This window comes from Erinaceus europaeus, chromosome 16 (genome assembly GCF_950295315.1).
Source record: "Erinaceus europaeus chromosome 16, mEriEur2.1, whole genome shotgun sequence".
Classification (NCBI taxonomy): Eukaryota; Metazoa; Chordata; class Mammalia; order Eulipotyphla; family Erinaceidae; genus Erinaceus; species Erinaceus europaeus.
Window position 1 is genome coordinate 48377640 of NC_080177.1, and position 12173 is coordinate 48389812.

Genomic DNA, 12173 nt, shown 5'->3' on the forward strand with positions numbered 1-12173 from the left:
AGTCTGTTGGGTCTTTACCTGCTGGGTTTCTTTTCCCTGGGAGTGGGGATGGGTGGGCTAAAGTGTTGTCTCCAAGGTTCTTAACTGCTCTGAACTGGAAAGGCTGGGTGTTCCCCCTGGCGCGCGCGCGCGCGCGCGCGCACACACACACACACACACACACACACACTGCCACAACCTTGATGGGGTCCTGTGTGTAATCATTCTGGGCGAGGGGAGTGGTGGGGGGACTAGTACACTCAGACTTTGGGCTACTCATGCTCCAAAACCCTATCTGTCCAGCCTGTAGATTGCTGACACAAGTCCATCTTGAGGGTGGAGGCTGCTTCACACACACACACCCCCCAAAGCGCTTTCTCCATTCTCCAGCCCTCTTTCCCCCTGGGGTGCCCTCTCAACCTCAATCCACCATGGCCTCAGCAAGTGCAGGCGACATCCCCTCTCAAGCTCTTATCCAACCCAGGTCGGCTGGTTTCTGGGGTCCCTCCCTCTCACCCCCAGGTGTCACCCATTCACGCTCCCCAACCAAATCCAGAGGGTGGGGGATGGGTCCTTTCTGGTCTGCCCTCGCCCAGCCTCACCCAGCCCCTTGAGCTGCTGGGTTCAAGGAAGGTAGAGTGTGCGGGGAAGGGGGGAAGGGAATCCCAGCGCTCCAGAGGGACTGAGTCGGAAGGCAGCCAGCACTCCCTGGAGCCTCCCCTTATGCCCCTCCTCCCTTCACCAGGGAAGGGTAGAGGCTGCGTGGGAGGCCCACCCTCACGCCTCCCGGGAGGACAGGCCCCCTACTACTACCATCCGAGCCCCCACCCCCTCCGCCCCGCAGCTGCTGCCGCCGTGGGCTGAAGTCAGGCTCCACCTCCCTTCTCCGGAGGGAGAGGAACGTAGAGGGTTGTTTGTTGTTGGGGTGTGAGAGGAAGAAGGTTCCTGATCACCTGGCTTGGTGGGCACCCGGCGAGGGCTGGTGAGCTGGGCCGGCAGTGCTGGCCTGTCCCCACCCATCGCACTAGTTCTAAAAGCCCGCGCTGCTCCAGCTCCCCCACCAGCCGGCACCCGCGGCCCCCGCTCCTGCTCCGCCGCCACCGCCCCATGGAGAGAACCAGAATATTCGCTCCCCAGAAGCTCCTGTTGGGGCTTGGGTTGTGTTGGGGGTAGCCCGGAAAACGACAGCGTGTCATGGCTGCCGAGCAAGCTCAGGGCCGGGCCGGGTGGCGTGGTCTGTCCCTGCTGTGAGGCTGGGTGGGGTGTTGGAACGTTCCAGAAGGTGCTAATCTATGGACAACCTCGCTCTTCACGCAGACTTGCCATCCAGAGGGGGACAATTGAGGAGCCCCTGGCAGGAGGAGGTGTGCAAGGACAGGACCTACTTTAGCAAAGTCCCTAAGCTGTGAAATAGGGGGCAAGCAGCAGATGGGGCTGGAGAAGGGTGGCCTTTACCCAGGTGGTTCCAGACCCCCTGTCCAGGAACCCCAAGGTCACAGGGGTATTGGAGGGTTTAGGGGTAGACCCTGGTTTAGTCCAAGACAGAGATCTAGGGAGGCTGGGTGAGCAGCAGGTGGGAGTGTAGGGATGACTCTCCCAGATGGGACAGAATTGACTTTCCCCAGGGACATTCAGCCTTGGGGCTTTGCCATTCCTTCCTTTGCTCCTCTTCCTGGTCAAGTTGGGGATCTGTTTCTCCCCAGCAGGGAAGAGCTGGCAAGAGTCTCATGCCTCCACTTTTTATCCTTTCTCCTTTCTGATCAGTCCTGCCTCCCACCCCCAAGCATCCTCCAGGGCAAATATAGGGCCATTCTCACTTGTTCCCTATGAGTAGAATTCTTTGGCAGTTGACATTGCTGAAAACACACACACACACACACACACACATACACACACACTGGGTGGGAGGAGTGCAGGGAGGGGAGAGGAGAGATCTTGAGGGGCTGGTCTGAGACAGACTGAGCAATTGACCTTTTGGACCTGGCTCCATCCTCACCCCAGCCCCAAGGGACAGGTGTGACCACTGATACCATTTCAAAGATTGGGGGAAAAAAGACTAGCCCAAGTCACACAATCCAACCTCTTGACTCTTGGGTCAGGATTGCCCTCCTATTGCTGCCATGAGTATCAAGCTCAGATTTCAAAAAGTTCTCCTGAAGAAGTCTAGGTCCACCTTGCTCCCAGATGCCTGCATTCTCAGGAGGGGGGGGGGTGTTAATACTGTGCTGTACCTGGGTCTCTGTGAAGAGGCTGTAGTCCCACAGGGCAGGAGGGACACTGACATTCCCCCTCCAAGCACAGCATTGTTAAGTCCCTCAGGAAATGACAACAGACACATATCCTTCTCCCTAACCCCCAGGCCTGCCTACTCAAGCCCCCAGTTGGCAAGGTTTGAAGAGAATTCAGCAGGTAGACAAATTCTTTTTAAAGATTGTATTTATTTGTTTATTTATGAGAAAGATGGGGGCGGCGGGAGAGAAAGAACCAGACATCACTCTGGTACATTAGCTGCCGGGGATTGGACTTGGGACCTCATGCTTGAGACCTCATACTACACCACCTCCTGGGCTACAGGCAAACATATTCTGCTTGACAAATTCCCATCTCACATGGCTTTGGAAAAGTTTAAAATTCAGAGCTATTACCTGACTTTTTGGAGATTTAAACTAAAATTCGTAGCAGCCCAAGAAGTAGTACAATGGCCTACAGTGTTGGGAGCCTGAGTTTGACTCTGGCCATCACATGTTTGGTGTTTCTCTCTCTTATATTAATAAGTAAATACATCTCTTTAAAAAATCAAACTAGGGAGTCGGGCGGTAGCGCAGCGGGTTAAGCACAGGTGGCGCAAAGTGCAAGGACTGGCGTTAAGGATCCCGGTTCGAGCCCCTGGCTCCCCACCTGCAGGGGAGTCGCTTTACAAGCGGTGAAGCACGTCTGCAGGTGTCTATCTTTCTCTCCCCTTCTCTGTCTTCCCCTCCTCTCTCCATTTCTCTCTGTCCTATCCAACAACAACAATAAAAAAACAACAAGGGCAACAAAAGGGAATAAATAAACATATATATATATATATATATATATATTTTTTTTTTTTTAAATCAAACTAGTGGGCCAAGAGGATAAGGCTTTGGACTCTCAAGCATGAGGTCCTGAGTTCAGTCCCCAGCAGTACATGTACCAGAGTGATGTCTGGTTCTTTCTCTCTCTCTCTTATCATTTCTCATGAATAAATAAATAAAATATTTTTTAAAAATAAAAATAAAAATCCAGGGCAGAGTAAATATATAGTAGTAGCTCAGAGGACTTGCATTCAAGGAGTCCCTGGTAATAACAGTAGCCAAAGTGAAGCCATGCTCTGGTTAAAAATAAATAAGAGATCTGAGGGAGAAAGTCTAAGCTTGTCAGACAGAGAAGGGACAAAAAAAAAAAAAAAAAAACCTGGAAAAGGGCAAGAGACTGACTCACTTTAATGATGGCCATTTTGGTCAATACTAGTCACCTTGGGGTCCTAATCAGGGAATCCTTGAATTCCCCCCATAGATACTATGGGCTTAGACCTCTAACAGATCCTTCTCCTTATTGCACTGGTCACTTCCATCAAGAATGTCATCATAAGCATCTCCAGGACCTTACTATAAACTAGCAATGGTAAGGACTGTTCCACTTTCCAAACGGAACCTGAGTATCCTACTCTGCCACTCAAGGAAGACTGGTCCTATAATGAATGCCTATAATGTTCCCATCTGTGACCATGGACTGTGAGCTCAGACTGATAGGGACTCTAAGGTTTTACAGGCTTCTGTGCTAAATATGAATATACATGGTCCCCATATCAGATTGATGTGGTTAATAGTATGTATATATTTCAAGTTTGGGAGCTATTCTGCCCTAATCCATCTTTCAAGTTCTGTTCTCAACTCTGATACCATCCTCCCAGACACTATTTCTAGTCCATCTTCATGTTAGCTATCAAGCTCAAGCAAAGATTGTGGACCCCTAGGAACATACCTAAAATAGACATCCTAGCTTTTTTCCATCCATAGGTCACTATTCTCATCTGCTATATTTCTTTTCTTTGGTTCCTATTTATTAATTTTGTCCTGGTATTAATTTTGTCCTATTAAGTTTGTTACTGCCTTTCAGCCACCAAGTTACAGATGACACTTTGATTCCATCTTGACCTCCTTAGCCAGATGACCTCGCCAACATGTCCTGAAACCTCACTTCTCCAGAACCTTACCCCACTAGGGAAAGATAGAAACAGGCTTGGGGTATGGATTCACCTGCTAATGTCCATGTCCAGTGGAGAAGCAATTACAGAAGCCAGAACTCCTTCCTTCTGCACCTCAAAAAGAAGTTTGGTCCATACCCTTAGACAAAGGAAGAATAAGGAAAGATGACCAGAGGGCTCTGGTCCCCCCCAATTTCACCGGTATCCAAAACACTTGTCACCAGGAAGTTTTGTTAGTTATACCATTACTGGAAAGGAAGCAAATCTAGAAAACACGAGAGGAGGCCAGGCACCGTTTCGCTTATCTGAGATAGAAGAGGAAAAAAGGACACTCAGAAGTAGGTGTAGGTGTAATAGGTGTAGGTGTGACTTAAAAAGGAAGTGAAGGTAGGACCACAGAAAAAATGGGCCAGTGGTCTGGGAGGTGGTACAGTGATAAAGCTTTGGACTCTCAAGCATGAGGTCCTGAGTTCAATCCCCAGCAGCACATGTGCCAGAGTGATGTCTGGTTCTTTCTCTCTCCTCTTACTTTTCTCATTAATAAATAAATAAAATCTTAAAAAAAAAAAAAAGAAAGAAAAGAAAAGAAAAAATGGGCCAGTGCAGGGGTAGATAGCACAATGGTTATGCAAACAGACTCTCATGCCTGAGGCTCCTTCAAGTCCCAGATTTAATCTCCCGCATCTCCATAAGCCAGAGCTGAGCTGTGCTCTGGTAGAAAAAATTAATTAATTAATTAATTTAAAAAATAAAAAAGGGGGGGGAGTTGGGTGGTAGCGCAGCAGGTTAAGTGCACGTGGCATGGCGTGAAGCACAAGGACTGGCAGAAGGATCATAGTTCGAGCCCCTGCTCCCCATCGGCCGGGGAGTCGCTTCACAAGTGGTGAAGCAGGTCTGTAGATGTCTATCTTTCACTCCCCCTTTCTGTCTTCCCCATCTCTCTCCATTTCTCTCTGTTCTATCCAACAACAATATCAATAATAACAACAATAAAACAACAAGGGCAACAAAATGTAATAAATAAATAAATAATATTTTTAAAAATTAGAGGGGGCCTGGGTGGTAGCACAGTGGGTTAAGCACACATGGCGCAAAGCACAAGGACCCAAGGACCAGTGCAAGAATCTCAGTTCTAGCCCCCTGCAGGAGGGTCGCTTCACAAGCAGTAAAGCAGATCTGCAGGTGTCTACCTTTCTCTCCCCCTCTCTGTCTTCTCCTCCTTTCTCCATTTCTCTCTGTCCTACCCAACAACAACAGCAACAACAACAATAGTAATAACAACAACAATGATAAACGACAAGGGCAACAAAAGGGAAAAACTGGCCACAGGAGCAGTGCAGGCACTGAGCCCCAATGATAACCCTGGAGGCAAAAAAAAAAAAATTAAAAAGTTAGAGATCTGGAAGGTAGCACAGTGAATAGAGCATGAGCCCTAAGACCATGAGGTCCCCAGTATTACATGTATCAGAGTAATATTCTGGTGTTCTCTCTCTCAATCAATCATTAATGTGTACATAAATCTTTTTTATTAGTGATTTAAAAATTATAAAAATACATAAATCTTTTTTTATTAGGAGGATTAAAGATTTACAGTCCACAGTAAAATACAGTAGTTGGCAAATGTGTAACATTTCTCAGTTTTCCGCATAACATTCCAACCACCATTACCTATATCTTTCTTCACCATCATGTTCCAGAACATGAACACTAATTCCTCTCACTCTCCTGCATCCTTTACTTCGCAATACACCAACTCCAGTCCAAATTCTGCTTTGTGTTTTCCCTTCTGTTCTTACTTCTCAACTTCTGATATCATTCCATATTCATCCTTCTATTTCTGGCTTATCTCACTTACCATGATTTCTTCAAGCTCCATCTAAGATGAAGTGAAGAAGGTGAATTCACCAATTTTAATAGCTGAATAGTATTCCATTATGTATATATGCCACAACTTGTGCAGCCACTAATCTGTTGTTGGACACCTGGGTTGCCTCCAGGTTTTGGTTATTACAAATCGTGCTGCTATGAACATAGGTGTACACATATCTTTTTGGATGGGCGTGTTTGGTTCCATAGGATATATTTTCAGGAGAGGAAAATTGCAGCGTCATAGGGTAGGTCCATTTCCAACCTTGTGAGAGTTCTTCAGACTGTTCTTCACAGGCGTTGAACCAACTTATATTCCCACCAGCAGTGCAGGAGGGTTCCTTTGTCCCCACAACCACTCCATACCTTTTCTGGTGTATGACATTCTCAGAGGAATGAAGTGGTATTTCATTGTTGTCTTTATTTGCATTTCTCTGACAATCAATGACTTGGAGCATTTTTTCATATGTTTGTTGGCCTTGTGGATCTCTTCTTTGGTGAACATATCCTCTCCCCATTTTTTTTGTCTCCAGGGTTATCACTGGGCTCAGAGCTTACACTATGAATCCACTGCTCCTGGAGGCTGTTTTGTTGCCCTTGTTGTTGCGGGGGTCATTTTTTCTTTTCTTATTTTTTTCTGATATATATATATATATATAAAGGTTACTAGCCTATATATATATATATATATATATATATATATATATATATATATATATATATAAAGGTTATTATTTGGTTATTGTCTGATGTGTGGCATATAGAGTCTTCTCCCATTCTGTAAAGGGTCTTTTGTTTGGGTGGTGGTTTCTTTTGCTGTGCAGAAACTTTTTGATATAGTCCCATGGGTTTATTTTTGTTTTAGTCTCCCATGCAATTAGATTGGTATCATTGAAGATGCCTATAAAATTTAGATGGAAAAGAGTTCTGCCAACATTTTCCTTTAAGTATTTAATAGTTTCTTGTCTAATATCTAAGTCCTTGACCCATCTGGAATTTACTTTTGTGTCTGGTGAAATATAGTGGCTCAGTTTCATTCTTTTGTATATTTCAACCCAATTTTGCCAACACTATTTGTTGAAGAGACTCTCCTTTACTCATTTAGTAAGCTGGGCAACTTTATCAAAGATTATATGTTGATAGGTGTTGGGGGCTCACTTCTGGGCTCTCAATTCTATTTTATTAGTCAGTGTCTATTTTTGTTCCAGTACCAGGCAGTTTTGATTACAATTTAAGATCTGGGAGTGTGATACTTCCAGTTCTATTCTTTTTTTTTTTTTAAGGATTTCTTTTATTGTTATTATCATTATTTTTCCCCTTTAGTTGCCCTTGTTGTTTATCATCATTGTTGTTATTGCTGTTGTTGTTGTTGGATAGGACAGAGAGAAATGGAGAGAGGAGGGGAAGACAGAGAGGGGGAGAGAAAGACTGACAGCTGCAGACCCGGTGAAGCGAAGCCCCTACAGCTGGGGACCCAGGGCTCAAACCAGGATCCTTACACCAGTCCTTGCACTTGGTGCCATGTGCACTTAACCTGCTATGCTACCACCTGGCTCCCCCAGTTCTATTCTTTTTTCTCAAGTTTTTTTCCCCCCAATTCTAGGTATTTTCTGGTTCCAGATAAACATAGCTTTTGTAGTATTCTCCTAAAAAAAAAAAATTGGTGGGACCTGATAGGGATTGGATTAAATTTGTAGATGGCTCTGGGTAGTATATTCATTTTGACTATATTAATTCTTCCAATTCATGAACATGAAATATCTTTCCACTTCTTTGTGTCTCTTTTCTATTTCCTTGAATAGCGACTCATAATTTTTAGTATACAAGTCTTTCACTTCTTTTTTTCCCCCTTTTGTTGCCCTTGTTGTGGCTATTATTATTGTTGTTATTGATGTCGTTGTTGAATAGGACAGAGAGAAATGGGGAGAGGAGGGGAAGACAGAGAGAGGGAGAGAAAGATAGACACCTGCAGACCTTCTTCACCGCTTCTGAAGCAACTCCCTCCCCCCCGCCCCGCAGGTGGAGAGACAGGGGCTCTAACCTGGATCCTTAAGCTGGTCCTTGCACTTTGCACAACGTGCACTTAACCTGCTGTGCTACCACCCGACCCCCTTACACTTCTTTTAGTAGGTTTATTCCTAGATATTTTATTATTTTTGTTGTTATAGTAAAAGGAGCTAATTTCTGGATTTCTTCTTCTGACATAGTGTTTGCATAAAGGAATGGCATTGACTTTTGTATGTTAATTTTGTCGTCTGACACCTTACTATGTTGCCTGATAATTTCCAAGAGCTTCCTGCTGGATTCTTTAGGTTTTTCTATTTATACTATCATATCATCTGGCAGTTTGGCTTCTTCTCTTCCAGTCTGTATCTCTTTAATTCCTTGCTTCTGCCTAATTGCTATGGTAAGAACCTCCAACATTACCTTGAATAGTAACAATGAGAGTGAACAGCTCTGTCTAGTACCTGATCTAAGGAGGATTGCTTCCAGTTTTTCACCATTGATTATGATGTTGGCTATAGGTTTGCTGTTTATGGGCTCCACTATGTTAAGGAATTTTCCATCTATTCCTATTAAAAATTTTTTTTAATATTTATTTTCTCTTTTTGTTGCCCTTGTTTTTGGTTGTTGTTGTAGTTATTATTGTTGTTGTAGATGGCATAGTTGTTAAATAAGACAGAGTAAAATGGAGAGAGGAGGGGAGGACAGAGAGGGGGAGAGAGAGACATCTGCAGACTTGCTTCACCACCTATGAAGTGACTCCCTTGCAGGTGGGGAGGCAGGGGCTCGAACTGGGACCCTTTCATCTGTCCTTGTACTTTGTGCCATGTGTGCTTAACCCGCTGTGCTACCACCTGACTCCCTATTCCCATTTTTTTGTTGTGTTTTGATCATGAAGGGATGTTGGATTTTGTCTGCATCTATTGAGATAATCATATGATTTTTGGTTTTTCTTACATAAATCTTTTAAAAATAAACAAGGGTATGGTCAGGGAGGTGGTGCAGTGATAAAGCTTTGGACTCTCAAGCATGAGGTCCTGAGTTTGATCCCCGGTAGCACATGTGCCAGAGTGATGTCTGGTTCTTTCTCTCTCCTCCTATCTTTCTCACAAATAAATAAAATCTTAAAAAAATAAAAATAAAAAAATAAACAAGGGCAGGGCAAATAGTATAATAGTTATACAAAAAAAGACTTTTAGGGGGTCGCGTGGTAGCGCAGCGGGTTAAGCGCATGTGGCACAAAGCACAAGGACCAGCACAAGGATCCCGGTTTGAGCCCTCGACTCCCCACCTGAAGGGGAGTGAAGTGGTGAAGCCGGTCTGCAGGTGTCTTTTTCTCCCCCTCTCTGTCTTTCCCTCCTCTCTCCATTTCTCTCAGTCCTATCCAAAACAACGACATCAATAGCAAGGATAATAACCACAACAATGATAAAAAAAATTTTAAAAAAAGACTTTCAGGGCAGTGAAGATAGCATAATGGTTATGCAAAAAGACTCTCATGTCTGAGTGTTCAGTCCCTGGCACTACCATCAGCCAGAGCTGAGTATTACTCTGGTTTAAAAAAAAAAAAAGACTTTCAAGCCTAAGTTCAACTTCCAGTACCCAGCACTATCATAAAGCCAACTCTGAGCAGTGCTCTTGTAAAAAAATAAAATATGAAGGAATAAAAATGGCTGGGGAGCCAATGTAGTGGAAGTGCAACAAACTTTCATGTCTGAGGCTCTGAAGTCCCAGGTTCAATGCCAACATCACTATAAACCAGAGCTGAGCAGTGCTTTGACTCTTGCCCCCACCCCACCTGCTTCTTTCTTTTTCATGGAAACTAAAATGTATTGTATAAGTAAATAAAATAAAAATACAGTGCAAGGAGTCAGGTGGTAGGTAGCACAAGGGGTTAAGTGCAGGTGGCACAAAGCACAAGGACCAGCATATGGATCCCAGCTCAAGCCCCCAGCTCCCCACCTGCAGGGGAGTCACTTCACAGGCGGTGAAGCAGGTCTGCAGGTGTCTATCTTTTTCTCCCCCTCTGTCTTCCCCTCCTCTCTCCATTTCTCTCTGTCCTATCTAACAACAACAACATCAATAACAACAACAATAATAACTACAACAGCAATAAAAAACAACAAGGGCAACAAAAGGGAAAATAAATAAATACTCAAAAAAAAAATCCAAGTCCTGTCTTGAGACTCTGGGACAAGTGGCTACAGAAACTCAGGGTTTGGATAAAAAAAAGTTCAGGGGACCAGGTGGTGGCACACCTGGTTGAGCACACACATTACAGTGCGCAGGGACCCAGGGTTCAAGTCCCTGGTCCCCACCAGCAGGGAACAGCTTTGTAAGTGATGAAGTAGTATTGCAGGTGTCTCTCTGTCTCTCTCCCTCTTTATCACCCTCCTTCTCTCTTGATTTCTGGCTGTTTCTATCAAGCAAAATAAAGATAGTAAAAGTTCAGATTTCTAGTTTGTTTTTAGAAGACAAGGCTGCCTGACCCACCACCCTCTTCTACTAACAGCAGTTAACTGATGCAGACCCATCTTTGTGGGGTAGACACATGTCCATTTGCTCGGTTCCTTCTGACCTTCCCTATATGGGCATTGTTGAGACCTGCTTGGCCCCTTAAGGCTTTGGGTTTGTAGTCTCTGCACTGCTGCCATAGACACCTGGGCAGGATGATATACCAGCCCTAGCTTTGCAAAGTCTAACTCCCTTAGACTGACTTGGAGAGCTTTTCCATTCCTCTGATAGGACAAGCATGATCCCCCAGGAGCAGGTGTTTCCATTGCTCTTTCCAGATCCAATCCCCCATGGGTGGGCAAGGAAGAGGTAAATTAACCATGGTTCAAGGTTTGAGGACCGCTCTATATGACTACTCCCTATAATACCATAGTAAGTGACTAATAATGTTTGATGAGCTGAAAAATAAGTGATTGGTGAGCAGCAATTAAATAAATATATTAATGGAGTAGTCTGGGAGGTGGCACATTGGATCCTTAAGCATGAGGTTCTGAGTTCAATCCTCAGAAACACATATCCTAGAGTGATAGCCTTACCATCAATGAACCAACCACAAGCTCTAAGTCTTTTGTTTTGCTTTGACCAGAGCATTGTTCTGTTCTGGTTTATGGTGGTGCTGGGGACTGAACCTGGGACCTCAGAGCCTCAAACCTGAAAGTCCTTTTGTGTAACTACTATGCTATCTCCCTAGTTCTTCACCACAAGATCAAGAAACAACTCCCTCTAATGGAAACAGCCCCTGAATAAGTCCACAAACTATAGCCTGGGCCATAAATAGTGACAGCCTCAGCACTATGCATGCCCACACTACTCAAGAGCCCTTGGAAGGGGAACTTCTGAATTGAAAGAACCCAAGAGCAGCCCAGGAGATGATCCAGTGGATAAGTCACTGGACACTCAAAGATGCAGTTCTGAATTTGTTCTCCAGTACCACATATACCAGATGTCAGAGTGATGTTCTGGTTCCTTTTTTCCTCCCTTTTCCTTCCTTCCTTCCTTCCTTCCTTCCTTCCTTCCTTCCTTCCTTCCTTCTTTCCTCCCTTCCTCTCTCCCTCCCTCCCTCCCTTTCTTCCTTTCTCTCTCTCTCTTTTTTCTTTCTTTCCATATATATAGCTAGATAGATAGATAGAGAACCAGACTATCACTCTGGCACATGTGATACTGGGGATTGAACTCAGGACCTCATGCTTGAGAGTTCAACACTTTATTACATCACCTTCTGGTCTTAGTCCTATTTCTTGAACATCTAGCATGTTCTTAGTCCCTTGCTGGGTCAACATGAACATGTCTGGGGATACTCCAGCCATCTCAAGATACTGGCAACCCAGAGAGGGAGACAAAGTGCCTCAGGAGGCCATAGGAGGGAAGATGCAGGGCTCTGCTGTCATCTTGATGAGGAACATCACTACCCCCAGAGCCATGCCTGCCTTCGGTGCCACCTGTATGGACATCACCATGGCCTGTATCATCCTTAATAAAGTCATCCTCTTCCTCAACCTGTCTGTCACTCTTTAAAATATATATATTTTAATTGGGGTGGGGTGGGAGGAGGAGAGAATCAGAGCATCACTCTGGCTGGGGA